Below are 18090 nucleotides of genomic sequence, written 5' to 3'. Positions count from 1 at the left end.
ATGTTTACATTGAGAAGTTATGGAAGCCCACATAGATATCTTGGAAGAACTTGATCATGAGGATGAAGATGGTCTAATGGGTCAGAGCCAGAGTTAGTGAATCAGGTTAGGCAATAAGATGAGTGGAGGGAGTAAAGGAAGTTCATTAACTTAGATCACGGAGGTGAGAACTTATCATGGCGATGTCACAGGCTACTAGGTGTACCAGGATTGCTGAGATTGGAGAAGTCACTCTAAACAAATGATGGCATGATCCGCATGCACCTCTGTTTCTACTTTTAACCATTGGAGTTGAAGTTGCTAAATTCAACAGATGCCTCAAGGTCTGGTGTATAAGCTGGTAAGATGCCACCCTAAAGAATTACAAAGAACAGGGCTGGAGAGATGGCTTAGCGGTTAAGCGCTTGCCTGTGAAGCCTAAGGACCCCAGTTCGAGGCTCAGTTCCCTAGGTCCCACGTTAGCCAGATGCACAAGGGGACGCACGCGTCTGGAGTTTGTTTGCAGAGGCTGGAAGCCCTGGCGCACCCATTCTCTCTCTCTCTCTCTATCTATCTTTCTCTCTGTGTCTGTCACTCTCAAATAAATAAATAAATAAATTTAAAAAAAATAATTACAAAGAACAACAAGGTAAGCAATTGAGATAAAACTAAATATTTATACTCAAATTTCAAACTCATAAATATGCAGCCCACCATAGCCTTGGGGACGTTGTTGTTCTTTCAGCCTAGAACACAGTACAATATATTTCTAGCTCTCTCAACACCTTCAGACAGTAAAAGAGCTTCTGACTTCACATTCTCCACATATCACCACCTGACTTTTGTGATGTTTTGCTCATGGTCTTACAACTCCTTCATTTTGCTTCCAGCCCATGAGATTGGTAGCATCTCCTTGCTTTGCTCCCTGATTTACAATGGCATCTAAGCAAGATGGCTTAACAGGAGGCAGTTTTGTAAAAGTATGGGGAACACAATGACCACATAGATTGCATCAGCCATATAGCAAGTAGCATGGTTCAGGGGATAAGAAGATGAGGTGGGGCTGCATTGCCTGAGGGGGTGTAGTGCTCTAAGAGGACACAGGGAAGCCAAGAGGCCCAGGCCACACAGACAATGAGGCCACTCTAAGGATTTGCTCTGGTGATGCAGGATCCAGAGCAGAGGAGGTTAAGACTTTATGTCAAGGGTTAGAAAGTGGTGGTGGTGAATGATATGTTTATCGGGAGAATCTGCCTCTGGTACACAGAGAAGGCTCTTCTGGGAGGATGCATTGGAGATATCACCTTGTATTACTGACCACATTTCTCATTTCTGCAAACTGGTAGCTCTCCCTTGACATTACTTTCTCCGCTTTACACCTCCTCCTTCTTCCTGTTTCTTTCCTCCTCCTCATCTACTTCCTCCTCTCTGTTAGGTTTCATGGTTTGCAGTGGGGAAACAAGACAGTTTCATGGATGTAAGACTTTATTATAACAGGGAGAAAAATGATATATGTAGAGAGAAGAGATAGAGAAATGAGGAAGGGGAGAAAAGGGGGGCATGCAATCACCTGTAGTAGGAGAACCAGAGAGAGGCAGAGATAGATCCAGGAAGAAGGTTTCATAAGAGGACTGAAACTGCCTTTTGAGGAAGGGACTTTGCATGGTGGGCACAGTTAAATAGGAGCTAGTAATTGAAATTACCACACTGGGGGCAGTCTCAGAGTCTGAGAGAATTACTTTGACCAGGTGGTAGAAGGGAGTGAGGGAATGAATTGAGAAATCTTAAACTCTAATACTGGAGCATTTCTGTTTACACTTTAAAAAGAAACACAAAGGCCATCTTTTGGAAGGGAGAGAAGGGAAACATCATGGGGTGATGGATGGCTTGCTAATATCTCTAACTGCTTCTACCTGAAAATTGGCATTGTGCTAAGAGGGAGGCTTCCTCATTTTAGGGTTTCAGAGTCAGTATACAGATATGTATTCTCGAATCAGGAGAATAAAGAAGTCCACATGGATTGATGGTGTGGTCTGGATGAATCACCTGGTGGAGGTCTAGAGAGGGGCCTATGAATATATGAATTGAAATAGTTATTGAGGAAGTAACATTAGTTACTTCTAAAACCATTTGTAATTGTATATGCTGAAATGTATTGTATAAATTAAGTAGGCGAATTATGATTGAGGACATTAGACAAAAGAAAACTCTCAGTAAATATGAGGGGGCTCTGGCACACAAGAGAATGAGTCTTACCTTGGAGGAAATAAGCAAAGTCTTATCTCAATAAGAATATGTTTAGAAGAACTACAAGCCAGAACAACAGGTATTCCACTGCTCAAAGAGATGTCAAATCAAATGCCCAAAACACAGTAAGCTAGCTGTTTTCAAAGGCTAATGTGACCCAAAAGAAATTTGACTCTAGATATGTAACATTTAACTCTCCACAATTGTAGGAGTCCATGATTGATATTCTGGTGACACCAGTTTGACTTCTGGGAGCCTCAACTTTTGGTTCCCTCTGCCAAACATGGCACATTTTGTGACCACAGTAGCTAGTCAGCTTCTTCTAGGGCCTGTTATAGATGATGCTGAATAGGCACAGAGGCAGTTCTCTGGGAGAAAGAACAATCAGGACCATTAGTAAAGAAACTCTTGGATTATACTAAATCTATTAACCACTATGGTCTGGTCATTACATATCTACATCTGAATTTTCTCTATGTGATGTGACACTTACAGATGAGGCAATTATATTAAAGTTGAAAATTGTAACTACTGCAGGGAGTAGGTAAGAAAACTAGGAGTGTCAATTGTAGAATTAAGGAAGAAGGAGTTGATGGGCATGCTGTATACATTAAGATTACCTGCCACAATAAAGAATCCATGTAGTCACTACTAAATGTTAATCAACCAATGGAAAGAACGGTGTCTTACCAAGTAGCTATTAGTCATAGGGCCACAGGCAGATTTATCTAGGAAAGTGAGACATGTTGGAAATTCCAAAGGTGGATCTCAAGAAGTCCCAAAGAGAAAACCAGTGGAATTTGAAGTGTAGGATAGAGAACATTCTTTTTTATTAGACATGGGCATATTTAGTATGTAAACAACACATGTTGGTACAATCTTTTCCCTCCTCCCTACCCCTTTTTCTGAAGAGGCCTTCCTCATTGGGCATGTAGTTCAACCCTATGAGGATTGTGTGTCACACTATAGAGAGGGAGCTAGAGAAAATTTTTAAAGGAAGGTTTTATAGCTGTACTTTGAGCATAAACAGGTTAAGCAAAGATGGCTGCAATTTAGAAATACACTCTTGAAAGAAAGAGATAAAAATAAAGGCAAACTATTATTTACTGTGGCACAGTAAAGGAGAGCTGTGTTGTAAAACTCACTCTATAGGTCCTAACTCTGGAGCTGTCTAGCACCCGAAGGGTCCAACGCAGGTTTTGGGAATAGGAGGTCCTGGACCTCTGCCTAGTGGGGAGGTTGTGAGGGGAGAGTCTGGCAGGGGAATGTGGCAAGCTCTAAGAGCCTGGGATGAATCAAGAAGAGAGAACTGAGGGGAATTATCAACCTTGTACCCCTTTAAATCTCCTGAAAATGTGTAGGCACATAGAAAAGAGCCTTGAATTACAGGTGAAACATAGTTGCATATCTATTGGCTTCAGAGCAATGTGGTCCCAGATTCCTTATCACATTTTCCCAGCTAGACCAAGTAGTCTGCATGAAGGGATCTTTAAGCATGGTTGTTAGCCCAGTGATGTATACTTTAGGGAAGAAACAACAGGTGCAAAAGCAGGATGTGGGCTAGACATGTGGAAACAGACAGAAAGAGAGAGAGAGAGAGAGAGAGAGAGAGAGAGAGGGAGAGAATGGGTGCATCAGGGCCTCCAGCCACTGCAAACGAACTCCAGATGCATGGGCCACCTTGTGCATCTGGCTTACATGGGTACTGGGGACTTGAGCCTCGACCAGGATTCTTAGGCTTCACAGGCAAGCTCTTAACTGCTAAGCCATCTCTCCAGCCCTAATCTTTTGAGCTTAAAGAATATCAGCACTAGGGAGCAGTAGACCAGGGGAAGTAGCTTCCCATATGGTCTGCTAGACCATCTATTTCACTGATCAGACTTGAGGGACTTTGCTGGTCACCATAGGCCAAAGGAGTCCCTGAATGATAAAGAGTTTGCACACTTGGACTTGTCCCAGGGAAATGGTGGCTTTCATGATCTTCTTTAGGCTTTTTCTAAACTACAGCAGTGCTCCTTGCTGGGTTTCTACAACTACAAAGTCACTTCTTCCTAAACTGGAAACAACAATGCTTTGGAAACGTTACCATTGGACAGAGTTTCTGCCTTTTGCCACACAATCTTGTTTAACCTCTGGGATAGCTAACTCATATGCACATCACTTGATTTGGAGGAAGGGCTCATACTTGACTCAAGCCTCTATGAAACACTGTCCCATGCACCAGACAAGAAGTAGGAATCACAGGATGTGGTGGTGTACACCATTAATCCCAGCACTCAGGAGGCAGAAGGATTGCCATGAGTTTGAGGCCACCTTGAAACTACATAGTGAGTTCAAGGTCATCCTGGACAAGAGTAAGACTATGCCAAAAAAAAGAAAGAGAGAGAGAGAGAGAGAGAGAGAGGGAAAGAAGAAGAAGGAGGAGGAGGAGGGAAGGAGGGAGGAAGGGAAAAAGAAAATAGGTATTGTCACCATGGAGAATGAAATCCTTGTATCATGCAGTTAGAAACTCAGAAGCATAGTTAATAAGTTGCTAAACTCTGGGAACCCCAACCATGCCACTTATGACTATTGAAACAGTAACTGCACAGTCTAGTACACAGTATGTTATTAGATGATTGTGGTATTCTAGTCAGACAAATAGACAAATACCATCTATATTTTTCAATTGGTCTTTGTTCCAGTCAGGATTGCATTGCTGGTAGAAATCACCCAACCAAGAGCAGCTTGTGGGAAAAAGAGGATTATTTTGGCTTACAGGCTGAAGAGGAAGCTTATATTAATCTCATAATGAAAAATGCACTCAGTCCATTTTCAATAATCCCCATAGTCTTTAAAAAATATCCCAATTGTTCAATATTCCAAAATCTTTTCACAGACTTAAGGCATTTTCTTAATTGTGACCTCCTGTAGTTGTTTTTTTTTTAAACCAAGTTACACACATCTCACATATAATGGCACAGAGCATGCTCATCCCCATAAGGATGAATGAGGTTAGCAAAGAAAGATCATACCAAAGCAAGACTGAAACCCAGAAGAGTAAATACCAGATCCTGAAGGTCCATGTTCTGCATCTGGAGCTTCTTATAGAATTATCCGGACTCTGAAGAGCCAGATAGCCTTGCTCTTCCAGCTCTGCCACCTGAAGCACACATAACCTCACTGTTGGACCAAAGTCACCCTATGCCTACAGCTTTTCTCAGTGGCTATTCCATAATCCTGGCCTCTCCAATGTCCTGTGATCTCCATGAAACCCTAATCATATTCACAATATCTTTAGTTGCCTCTTACAGCTTCATTGCATGGACTCTGACCCTGGTGTCAGTGGATCTCATGAATCTTGATATAAGACTTAACTCCCCTTTCTCTTAAATTTTATATTCCTGCAATAGACCATGCTGCTATTTTCTTCCTGGCCCACTTGGACCATATTTCATTGGCCACTTTATGCTGACCATAGGCAAAGACTTACCTAGAACTGGCAAGGAGAAACTGTCTATGATACCCATTAGCCTGCCCCCAACAGTACACTCTCCAGAAGGCATTAATTCTCAAATCTCCATCAGCCTGGAACCTAGCATTCAGAACACCTAAGTTTATGGAGAACACCTGAATCAAACCACCACAGATAGGTATAGTCTTACCTTCAGGGTGTTTTTCCTATTTTCCCAGTGCAAACCAGTAGGTCTCTATTTAACAGCATAAATTTCTTTAACAGTTACATCTCTTGTTAGGGTTCTCTAGCAGAACAGAAACTATGGAATAACTATGTTTTATGAAGGGGATTTACTAGATTAATTTATGGGATATGATATGAACAGTCAAGTAATAGCTGTCTGCAGGCTGAGGAGCCAGAAGTCCTGGTAGCTCTTCAGTCCATGTAGCTGGGTGCTTCAGTAGTACCAATTTGGTATTGATGGCTTGGTGGACTACTGCAGAGCTTCTGGTCTTCAGTCCAGGATGGAAGGCTGATGAAGATAGGATGGTATCCAAGAAGGATAGCAGCAGCAGCAGCAGCAGCACTTCTTACTATAAATGCATTCTAAGACTCACCAAGAGATGTTTCTCTTTCTTGATTCCTAACCTGATGAAGTTGACAACAAAACCTATCATATACCTATTTTAAACCTACACTGTCTGTTTATCTAAAGTAGTTGATGGTCCTTTCTTCCTTATATCATGTATTTTCATATCTTTTTGTTCTACATATTACTCACTCTGTCCCATGCTGTATCCTTGAATAAAAGCAGTGAGCAGTAATTATACCATAGACTGAACATTATCCTGCTTTGAATGTCCCTCTGCCAAACTAATTAGTCTATTACTTTTGAATTCACTCTCACTCTGATTCTCATGCCATGGGAAGAATGAAGCTAGATTCTATGCTAGAATATACCAGTAATCTCTAGTCCAATTCCCAATAGAGACTTTGTTTATCTCTGAACCTTTATAAGCTGGGTCTCAACTCTGTGCATTTCTCTTAGCATAGCCTTGAGAATAGCCTGAAACTTTCTTGACACACCCTTGTAGAGGTATGCAGGGGTATGTTCCAGTGGTAACTCTATACTGTGATGTTGGCAGTAAAGATCAACTATCACAATTTTGTTTCTGAATTTAGACTATATCTTTCATACCAATGGGCTAAATCAAGTTCCCAGAATGCAAAGGAAATTTATAGACAGCTCCTTCCATTTTTGGTTTTGCAAAATGGGGAGAGGTATTCTTCTGAGAGTTTTATGCTTCTTTGCATGCTGTATTAGTTATCTTCTCATTGAAGAAAAAAATGCCTGACAAAAAATCAGTTTAATGGAGAAAAGGATCATTTCTGCTTACAGATTCAGGTTATAGTTCATCATGGCAAGGAAGGCATGGCAGCAGGAGCTTGAAATAGAGGTGGTCACATTCAGCCCACAGACAGAAAGGAAAAAGTGATGATTGCTCATGGCTAGCTAGCTCTGTTATTGTTACACAGTCCAGGAACTCAACCCATGAAATGGTTTCAGCAGAGGTAAGGTTAGCCTTCTCACCTGAATGAACCAAATGAGATAATCCCTTAAGGCATGCACAAAGACTAACCTAACCTACATAATCCTTCACAAATTGACAGTATAAAATATCATGTCTGGGGTACAGTGTACTAATGAGGTACCATACTAGTGGACTGTATGATAAAAGAAGGGCTCCTATTCTGTGAATAATAAAGGGAAATGTCAGGCATACTAGCATAGTTTCCCTTCTGCCCTGATATCGTCTTGTTCACAGGCAGATACTGTTCAGAAGGCAAGTAGGTAAAGGGGTGAAGTGAAGGCTCACTGGCTCAGCTATTTGTTGGAGAGGTAGGAGAATCTCTGGGGGATAGGCAAAGCACAATCCCCAGACAAATTCATTGAAATTAAATGGTATAGCCAAACCCTTAGCATGTCTGCTGTTGAAGCAGGAGATATACGGCCACTGTTACATCACATTTTTCCCTCTACTTTCTATGCCCTTTTATTTCAATACCAAGCATGAGTTCCTTCCTGTGAAACAAACCAGTGGGAACATCTTGCCTATTGAAAAAGTATTGCAGAATGCAGGATTTTCTACTTGATGATATCTTTTGGAGGGTTAAGAGACAGTTCAGAAACACAGATTTAGGCTACCCCAAATTTCATGCCCTGATGTATTAACAGTTTCATGAAGTTTTTATAGTTACAGAACAAAAGAAATACATGAGCTGACACAGTTAACAAATATATTGGCTGAAGCATCATTAGGTGGGTTACAGCACAGAAAAGCAGAGAAATCTCTACCATAGGCTTCAGATGGTATCTGATGACATTCATTGCCCTTGGCTTGGTGGAAGCTGGGGGTCTGTTCTTACGTTCCAAAAAGTATCATACCTGATGAAACTGATAGTCACCAGGATGCTAACATCAGACACAGAGGTGCACAATAAATTAGGGGATATTAAGGGGCTAAAGTAGCCCAAGATAATTAGGTTATGATACTATAATATCCCCTCTCTATAGGAGATCTATCAGTCCATTCAGACTTATCTAAGGTAGATGCAACACTTTACAGGTACTTTAGTTCAGTTTCCCATGTTGGCCAAGTATCACAATGTGCATCCATAGGTCAAATATTACTTAATGCTCCACGTTGCTAGGAAAGGTCATGTCAATGATCTGATGTAGATGGGAAGTGTTGTCTCACATATCTAGAAAGGATTATCCGTAGGGTGTGATATAGATGAGTCAGGAAAGTGGTGTTTATAAGAGAAGAGCTGCTTGTAGAGCCATTAAGAAAGGAGCACCTGGACTGGAGAGATTGCTTAGTGGTTAAGGTGCTTGGTTGTGTAGTCTAAGGACCCAGGTTCAACCAGAATCCATGTAAGCTAGACAAACAATGTGATGCATGCACACAAGGTTACAAATATGCACAAGGTGGTGCATGTTTCTGGAGTTTGATTGCAGTGGCTAAGACCCAGGCATGTCATTTCTCTCTCTCCCCACCCAATAAAAATATAAAATAAATAAAATGATTTTTAAAATAAAATAGCAGGAGCTCCAAATCATATCAAATTTGTTAGTCATCATGGTCTGGATATGATTATTTTTTATTCTCTGTGTCTGATATAACATGTGCATGTAAACATATAATAGGAATGTTATATTTAAAGTTAAGTATAATCAAGAATATGTCTGACTTTGGCCTAACAACTTAAGACAGCAGATGAGGAAAGTAGACATTTTAACCAACAAGACTGCATATGTGTCTGTGTGTGTGTGTGTGCATGTGTGTGTGTATTTAAAATTAGGTAGACCATATGTTTCTTCCTGCGTATAGTTATTAGTATTTTATGAAATACTTTATTTGATTTGAAATTTATAATGCTGAAAATAATTTATTATCTTTTAATTCTAGGTATTTATCTTTTGACCAGCTTGTTTTATTATCTATAATGTCTTATAGAATGGCTAGTTCTAATTTTATAAAAATTATTTTGAACATAAAAATTGTTATACCTCTTATTTTTAGGTAATAACTTGATCTGTACTATTAGCTAAGTATTGTTCTAAGTCCCCATGTGGGGAAGTAAATGGACAGTCACACCACAGAAGAAATAAGATAGTATTTTGCAATATATTGTCTTTTATTTTTCTTCATGGGCCAAATATTTTAATGACTGGAACAGAAATAAAAGGTTAGATATGTTACAAATTACAATTTGTAGGTTTTGTTGACTAAAGTAAATGTTATTTTCAAGTACTTAATAGAGTCCTTACTCTGTAGGTAGAAGTTGTTGATGGCATTTATTTTCTTCATCTCCCAGTTGCTCATAGTGGAAATGGTAAGCAATTTTGAATTTTTTATTACTTTAAATTCCTATAAAACTCTCTTTAATGGAGATATTATGTATATATATATTTTTCCAGGAATTTCCTTTGAAATATCTCTCATTGAAAGGGGAGAAATAGAGGCCTGTTTGGGAACCATAAGATAAAATTTGCTATGTGTGGCACAAGCACATGGGGAGGTTCCATCATATGGCTAATTTTATTTTATTTTGAACAGTTCACAGGATATGAAATTATGTAGACCAAACCGGGGACACCCTTTTTAATGACATACTATTTTGCTAGATACAAGAAAAACTTTCAGTATTGCTTTTCTTAGACAAAACCTATACACATTGAAGTCTAGAATTCCCCACCCCTCCCTTGTCTTTGTGAATGTCTCTATGACTTGTCCTTCAAGAGATAGCCTAAATTTGTTTTCTTATTCTTTGATGAGATATTGTTTTCATTTTTTACAGAGGAGTGTATTCTGTGCTGAGTTTTCCTTTCTAGGTATTGTTCATTGAAACTGTACTCATGATTTCTAACATGAAAACAGGGCTATTACTCTAAACTGGAGAGGTCTTAGGAGAAGAGGAAGTTGTAATGGAAAAAGACCATCCTAGGTTGGTGGATCAAATGCTTAGGGAGCTTCATGATTCTGTTTGACTTTTTCTATAACACTTAGACCCTTCTGCCTGGAAGGCCAGTTCCTACCCCCACAGTAAATAGTTTTCATGGTTTAAACTATTCAAAATGGTCTGATTATCATCATCTGCAGGGTGAGCTATCTTATCTGGAAGGATGAGAAGGTGACCTGCAGCTGTGCAATGAAGAAAGGACCTATTTGAGCTATTGGCACCAGCCATACCAGACACTAGACGCAGGTTCAGTGGAGTGGGATGAGAGCTGAGTGGAAGGAGAGCATACGATGTGAACATGATAAGAGGATAGTGGGAGATCATGTATGGAGCAGGGGACAGGCTGTGGTCTGGTTTTCAAGATATTCTCAGCATACTGCAAGCTTTTCCGTGTTCCCACTTTTTTATCTTTTCTTTTGGGACAGACTTCACTTGGTAGCCCAGGCTGGTCTGAAACCCACTGTCTTCTGGCCTCAATACACTCCCAGATGCTGAGATTACAGGTGTGTACTACAAAACCTGGTTTATATGTATTTTATATATTATTTAATACACAAACCCTTTTCTTTATTGTCTCAGACTGTAAAATTCTTTATATTACTATTCTGTTATATTTCTGTACACATTTCTATTACTATTCTGCTTTATTTTTTGTAGTGTATTTTTATTTTAAGTGTGTAACAATCATTACCTGAATTATCTAATCATAGGTGTATTATCTATAGTTAAATAATTTATCAATTTATTTTGATAGGAAAATAGTAATTGCATATTTATGTGGTATATTGTGATATTTAGATCTGTCTATATTTCAGAAAGTCTTAATTAAGGTAATTATGGACTCCATCAATACCAAATAATATTTTATTAATGACACAAAATATCAGTTTAGACATTTGAAAAAATTATTACAGTAAACAAATGAAATTAATTCTTGTTCCTACTAGTACATCTTCAGTTACTCATTTCTTAAAGTAATTTTCCTAATTTCATGTGTTTCCTCTCTGCAAACCCTTAAGTAATGCATCTGCTTGAAATATATTTGTTTTCCTTGTTGATTTTAGACAACTATATTCGCTAAGAAACATTAAGGTACAAATCATGAGATAATTTTGCATTCCTTGAGTTTTGGTTTATTTTATTTTATTTTTTAATTTATTAGTTTTCTTTTCAGCAAATACAGGCAGTTTGGTACCATTGTTTAGGTTCATCTATGATCTATCCCCTCCCATTGGACCCTCCTTCAGAGAAATGCAAATTAAAACAACTATGAGATCCCACCTTACCCCAATAAGGATAGCCAACATCAAAAAATCAAATGAAAATAAATGCTGGCGAGGATGTGGAGAAACAGGGACACTCATTCACTGTTGGTGGGAATGCAGGATGGTACAACCACTTTGGAAAGCAATATGGAGACAATATGGAGACAATAAGCTGACTATAGAAATACCAACAGACCCAGTTATACCCTTACTGGGCATCTACCCTAAAACCTTCAAACCACAGGCCAGAGAGATTTGCTCAACCATGTTTGTAGTGGCTCAATTTGTAATAGCTAAAAGCTGGAATCAACCTTGAATTTCGTTTTTATTCTGTTTATAATCCTGTATCTTTTCTTCACTTAAATTGAATTTAAATTGCTCTCCTTTTCCTGCTACCAAGACAGTGGTGAAACTGAGTCAATACAGTCAAGAGGCACTAGCAATATTGATACTTTTCAATTTCATAAGATTTATAGTGACTTTTTTAAATGAAAGCTTCAAACATTTTTAGGTTGGTTACAGGTTTACTGGACAATAGTAAATGCAATAGAGTGAGTTCCCATAGATCCCAAACATTATTTCATTGACTATGACATTCCTTCAGGTGTATGCAACATTGGTCACAATTAACAAGCCAATAAGATGTATTATTAACAGCTGCATTCCATTTATGTTTCTCTAAACGTCTTTCCAGGATAGCATACTATGTGTATACATCATTTTCCCACAACTATTTCATGGTGATAATTTGTCAAAAAATTGTTTCTTGTTTCTTTAACATTGGCAGTCCTTACTTGGGGCTTTTCTGATATTTTTTTCTCATGCTTATACTGGAATGGTAGGGGAAGAATGTTCTAGATATACAACATGAAACTCTTACCACATCATACCGTTGCATGCTGTCAGCATGCATATCTCTACTGATTGTAATGTGATTATCTGGATGAGGCCATCCATACCAAATTTTCCTGGTGTAAAAATCATTATTTTCCCCTCTCTATGTTGTATGATTTGAAAGAAAGTCACTGTGCCAACACACACTTGTGAAGTGGGAGTTTATTCTTTACCTCTTCTGGGCAAAATGTCTGCAAACATAATTTGGAATAATTTACCATGCACACATACCTATTCTCCATATGAAAAAAGGTATTTATTTTATCTATCATTTATATACTTTAATAGTTCCAGTATTGACCATTACAAAGTTGGCTCTTGTACCATTTCAAAGTAACCCTATGATTAATGTTTCATTTTAAGGCATCCTTTTACTGAAAATTGGAAATTAAAAATAATAGAAAAGTTAGTTTGCTTTTTTTGTTTTGTTTTGTTTTTGCTTTTTGCTTTTGCTACTTGGATGTTCATTGATTTGCTGAGTCACACCAGAGAAAGGGAATTCAATTTATAAACATATCTACATATATTTTGATATATGCTCATATGTATATGTACACACTTAAAATTCCTGCCAATGTCCCCATTACCACATACTCTAATCCAATAATAGATTATTTAATTTAATTATTCTCAATTACATATACAATCCATATCCTAAAATTAAGGCAGTTAAAGTAGTTAGCCATACTATTGAACATACTTTCCAATAATAAATCCATATGCTCAAAGAAATGACTTTGCCAACTAAAGGGCAATGCTTACGTGCAAACTTTGTCCTCTGGTATTAAACATCCACTTATTATCTTGGTGGTTTAAATCAGCCCTATCTCTTCATTCCCTCCAGTGTGACCATCTCATCTGTATTATTCTATAAAATTCCTTACCCTACCCAATAATGCTTAATTTGCAAAGCCTTTTGTTTGGTTGTTCTTTTATATTTTTATAGACTTTACATTTTATTTTTATTACTTTCTTATTAATTGGTTTTGTATTCAGCAAATACAGTCAGTTTGGTACCATTATCAGGCTCATCCATGACCTGCCCCCTCCCCATGGGCCCCTCCTCGTTGAGGTATACGGGTCATGAATTGTGGAGGTAGCCCATAGTTATGGGTAGGATAAATGTCTCTGCATATCATGACCCAACATGTGGTTCTGACATTCTTTCTGCCCCCTCTTCCACAAAATTTCCCTGATCCATGTTGGATTCATTTTTTGTCTGCTTCAGTGATGAGGTGTTGGGGGCCTCTGAGACTCTGAGAAGAGAGAGACAGAGGGAGAGAGGGAAGGAAGGAGAGGAAGAGGGAGGGAGGAAAGCTATAGATGATTAAGGTTAGTCTTCATCATACCCTCTTCAGTGTCTTGTGGCTCAGGTGTTCCCTCTAAGGGCCTGGTGAAGGTTCAGCCATTTGGTCTGCCTTTTAGGAAGTAGAATTTTATGGTACCATTGATGTTTGGGTCTAGATTGTGTTTTCCCCCTCTCCATTGCCCTCCCCTCCCTCCCCATCCATCCTATTGTCTAGTGCACGAGATGCTTGCTGGGTATGTAAGGCATCTTGGGTAGATTCAGGTTAGGTGCTGTAGATGAGTTAGACTATGTGGCATTTTTTTTTTTTTTTTGTGATTGGGTAAGATCAATGAGAATGATCTGTTCCAGGTTCAACCATTTTTCCTCAAATTTATTTGTGTCATTTTTTCTTACTGCTCTATAGAATTCCATTGTGTAGATATACCACATCTTAGTTATCCATTCTTCTAGAGATGGGCATCTGGTTGATTCCAGCTCTTAGCTCTTACAAATTGAGCTGCTATAAGCATGGTTGAGCAAATCTCTCTGGCCTGTAGTTTGAAGGTTTTAGGGTAGATTCCCAGTAAGAGAATAACTGGGTCTGTTGGTATCTCTATAGTCAGCTTTTTCAGGAGTCTCCAGATTGCTTTCCAAAGTGATTGTACCATCTTACATTCCCACCAACAGTAGAGGAGTGTTCCTACTTCTCCACATCCTTGCTAGCATTTATTTTCATTTGATTTTCTTTTCATTTTTATAAGCATTTTCCATGATTATAAAGAAAAATCCCATGGTAATTCCCTCCCTCCCCCACACACACTTTCCCCTTTGAAATTCCATTCTCCATCATATTACCTCCCCATCACAGTGATTGTACTTACATATATACAATATCAACCTATTAAGTACCCTCCTCCCTTCCTTTTTCTTCCCTTTATGTCTCCTTTTTATCTTACTGGCCTCTGCTACTAAGTATTTTCTTTCTCATGCAAAAGCCCAATCATCTGTAGCTAGGATCCACATATGAGAGAGAACATGTGGCACTTGGCTTTCTGAGCCTGGGATACCTCACTTACTATAATCCTTTCCAGGCCCATCCATTTTTCTGCAAATTTCATAACTTCATTTTTCTTTACTGCTGAGTAGAACTCTATTGTATAAATGTGCCACATCATTATCCACTCATCAGTTGAGGGACATCTAGGCTGGTTCCATTTCCCAGCTATTATAAATTCAGAAGCAATAAAGATGGTTGAGCATGTACTTCTAAGGAAATGAGATGATTCCTTCGGTTATATGCCTGGGAGTGTTATAGCTGGGTCATATGGTAGATCAATATTGAGCTATTTTAGGAACCTCCACACTGATTTCCACAATGGCTGGACCAGATTGCATTCCCACCAGCAGTGTAGAAGGGTTCCTCTTTTTCCACATCCCCGCCAACATTTATGATCATTTGTTTTCATGATGGTGGCCAATCTGACAGGAGTGAGATGGAATCTCAATATAGTTTTAATCCGCATTTCCCTGATGGCTAGTGAAGTAAAAAAAAAATTTTATATGCTTATATGCCATTCGTATTTCTTCCTTTGAGAACTCTCTATTTAGCTCCATAGCCCATTTTTTGATTGGCTTGTTTGATTCCTTATTATTTAACTTTTTGAGTTCTTTGTATATCCTAGATATTAATCCTCTATCAGATAAATAGCTGGAGAAGATTTTTTCCCATTCTGTAGGTTGCCTCTTTGCTTTTTTCACTGTGTCCTTTGCAGAGCAAAATCTTTGTAATTTCATGAGGTCCCAGTGATTAATCTGTGGTTTTATTGCCTGAGCAATTGGGGTTGTATTCAGAAAGTCTTTGCCAAGACCAATATGTTGAAGGGTTTCCCCTACTTTTTCCTCTAGCAGTTTCTGAGTTTCAGGGCTGATGTTAAGGTCTTTAATCCATTTGGACTTAATTATTGTTCATGGCGAGAGAGAAGAATCTATTTTCATCCTTCTGCAGATCTATATCCAGTTTTCCCAACACCATTTTGAAGAGGCTGTCTTTTCTCCAATGAGTATTTTTGGCATTTTTATCGAATATCAGGTGGTTATATCTACTTGGGCTTACATCTGGGTCCTCTATTCTGTTCCACTGATCTACATGTCTGTTTTTGTGCTCATTTGATTTTTTGATGTTTGCAATCCTTATCGGGGTAAGGTGGAATTATCATAGTTGTTTTAATTCACATTGCTCTGATGATTAAGGATGATGAACATTTTTTAAAATGTGTGTTTGTTATTTGTATTTCTTCCTCTGTTAACTGCCTTTTCAGCAATTTGCCCCATTTTGTGCTTGGGATGTTTGACTTTTTACTGTTTAGATTTTTTTAGTTCTTTGTAGATTCTAGAGGTTAGGCCTCTGTCAGGTGGATAACCCACAAATATTTTCTCCCATTCTGTGAGTAATCTATTGGCATTGCTTCTTGCATGCTTGTCTGTAAAGAAACTCTTTAGCTTCATGTGATCCCTTTGGTTGAGTAACTGTTTAAGATCGTGAGCTACTTGGGTTTTGTTCAGGAAGTCTTTTTCCATTCCTATATTGTGGAAAGTACTTCCTACATTCTCTTCCAGTAGTATTTGAGTTTCTGGCCTTATATTGAGGTTTCTCTCTCTCTCTCTCTCTCTCTCTCTCTCTCTCTCTCCATACATATATATATATATATATATATATATATATATATATATATATATATATATATATATTAAATAGTTTAGGATTCAGTTTGGTAACATTATTAGGCTCATCCATGACCTACTCCCTCCCCTTAGCCCTTCCTTGTTGAGGTATATGGGTTATGCATTGTGGAGTTAACGATAAATGTCTCTGCATATTGTGACCTAACATGTGGTTCTAACATTCTTTCTGCCCCCTCTTCCACAAAATTTCCCTGAGCCATGTTGGATGCATTTTTGGTCTGCTTCAGTTATGAGGTGTTGGGGATCTCTGGGGCTCTGGCTCTCTGATTTGATAGGAGTTGAATTTTCTCTATGCTGATCTCTTTCACTCTTGTGTTGGTATCTGGTTCGCCAGGAAAACAGCACTCTTGCTTGTTTTGCCAATGTTTCTTAGTTTCAGCTGGGACCCTTTTGAAGTATGATGAGGTGGCTCTCTCCTTAGGATCTACATCTATCTGAAAAAGAGAAGCAGATTCTCCAACGGAGAGTAAATTAGCACCAGGACAAATGAGATAACTTACTTTTTTTATAGAGAATTTAATAGGAGTAGACCCTCTTGTAGCCTATGATTGATGGTAGCTTCATACTAGAGAGTGGGCTTATGTTTGGATATGGCTCTGACTTGTTTCCCAGCTCCAGATATGGGTCCCATTCCACTGAGGGAATCAGGTAGCAGTTGTTTCCCACCATGGCTGTGTGCCACTATTGCACTTGTGTGGGCTTCACTTCAGGTTATTTGCTGCTAAGTAGGTTAGACCATGAGTCGCTTGGACAGATAGTGGTCATTTTCCCCCAATCGACCATGTAGCATCTTCTGGCACTAGATGCGCTGACTGTCTGGTGACTGACTCTCTTCCAGCTTCCAGCCATGCCATTCCATTTTATGTGTTGACCACATGAGGTGTCTTCATCAGTAGGGTGTTACCACTAATGTTTGGTGGGTCATCAAGTACTCTGACAGAAATCTGGCTGTTTTAGGAAACCTTGTAGGTCTCACTGATCAAAAACTCATTGTGGATGATAACCACATGCTAGTACTGGGATTCACAAGTAAATGCACACTAAGAGAAGGAGGAAAAAGATAACTAATATACAAGAGTTAGAAGAGAGGGAGGAAGAGGGAGTGGAGGGAGGGAAGATAGAGAACATTAATGTTAGTCTTCAGCTTACCCTCTCTGGTGTCTTGTGGTTCATGTGTTCCCTGTAAGGGACTGGTGAAGGTAAGCCATTTGTTCTGCCTTTTAGGAAGTAGAATTTTATCGTACCATTGCCATTTGGGTCTAGGTTTGGGTTTCTCGCCCCTCCGATGCCCTTCTCTCCCTCCCCATCCATCCTAGTGTCTAGTCCACCAGATGCTTACTGGGTATGTGAGGTATCATGGGGGGTAGATTCAGGTTAGGTCCTGTAGATGAGTGAGGCTAAGCGGCGATGATTTTTTTTGTGTGTGTGTGATTGGGTAAGTTCACTGAGATTGATTTGTTCCAGATTCAAAAATTTTTCCTCAAATTTCATTGTGTCATTTTTTCCTTACTGCTGTATAGAATTCCATTGCTATAGATCTACCATTTTTTAAGTGTGTGTTTGTCATTTGTATTTCTTCCTCTGTGAACTGCCTGTTCAGCTCTTTGCCCCATTTTGTGAGTGGGGTGTTTGACTTCTTACTGTTTAGATTTTTGAGTTCTTTGTAGATTCTAGAGAGTAGGCCTCTATCAGTAGGATAACCTGCAAATATTTTC

The 18090-nt window shown here is 38.9% G+C and overlaps 1 long non-coding RNA gene across 1 annotated transcript in view; it reads left to right on the top strand.

Moving 5' to 3' along the window:
• The first annotated feature begins 9503 nt into the window (after positions 1-9503).
• The window catches only part of LOC123459567, a 30194-nt gene continuing 21607 nt past the window's right edge, over positions 9504-18090 (top strand). Inside the window, exons 1-2 of the long non-coding RNA XR_006636339.1 lie at positions 9504-9559; positions 10612-10689. This is a non-coding gene — a long non-coding RNA (uncharacterized LOC123459567). The remainder of the gene's footprint in view (positions 9560-10611; positions 10690-18090) is intronic.

The sequence above is a fragment of the Jaculus jaculus genome, chromosome 3 (assembly GCF_020740685.1).
Source record: "Jaculus jaculus isolate mJacJac1 chromosome 3, mJacJac1.mat.Y.cur, whole genome shotgun sequence".
Lineage (NCBI taxonomy): Eukaryota > Metazoa > Chordata > Mammalia > Rodentia > Dipodidae > Jaculus > Jaculus jaculus.
The sequence above is the reverse complement of the archived record's forward strand: the minus strand, read 5'-3'. Positions and strand labels throughout refer to the sequence as shown.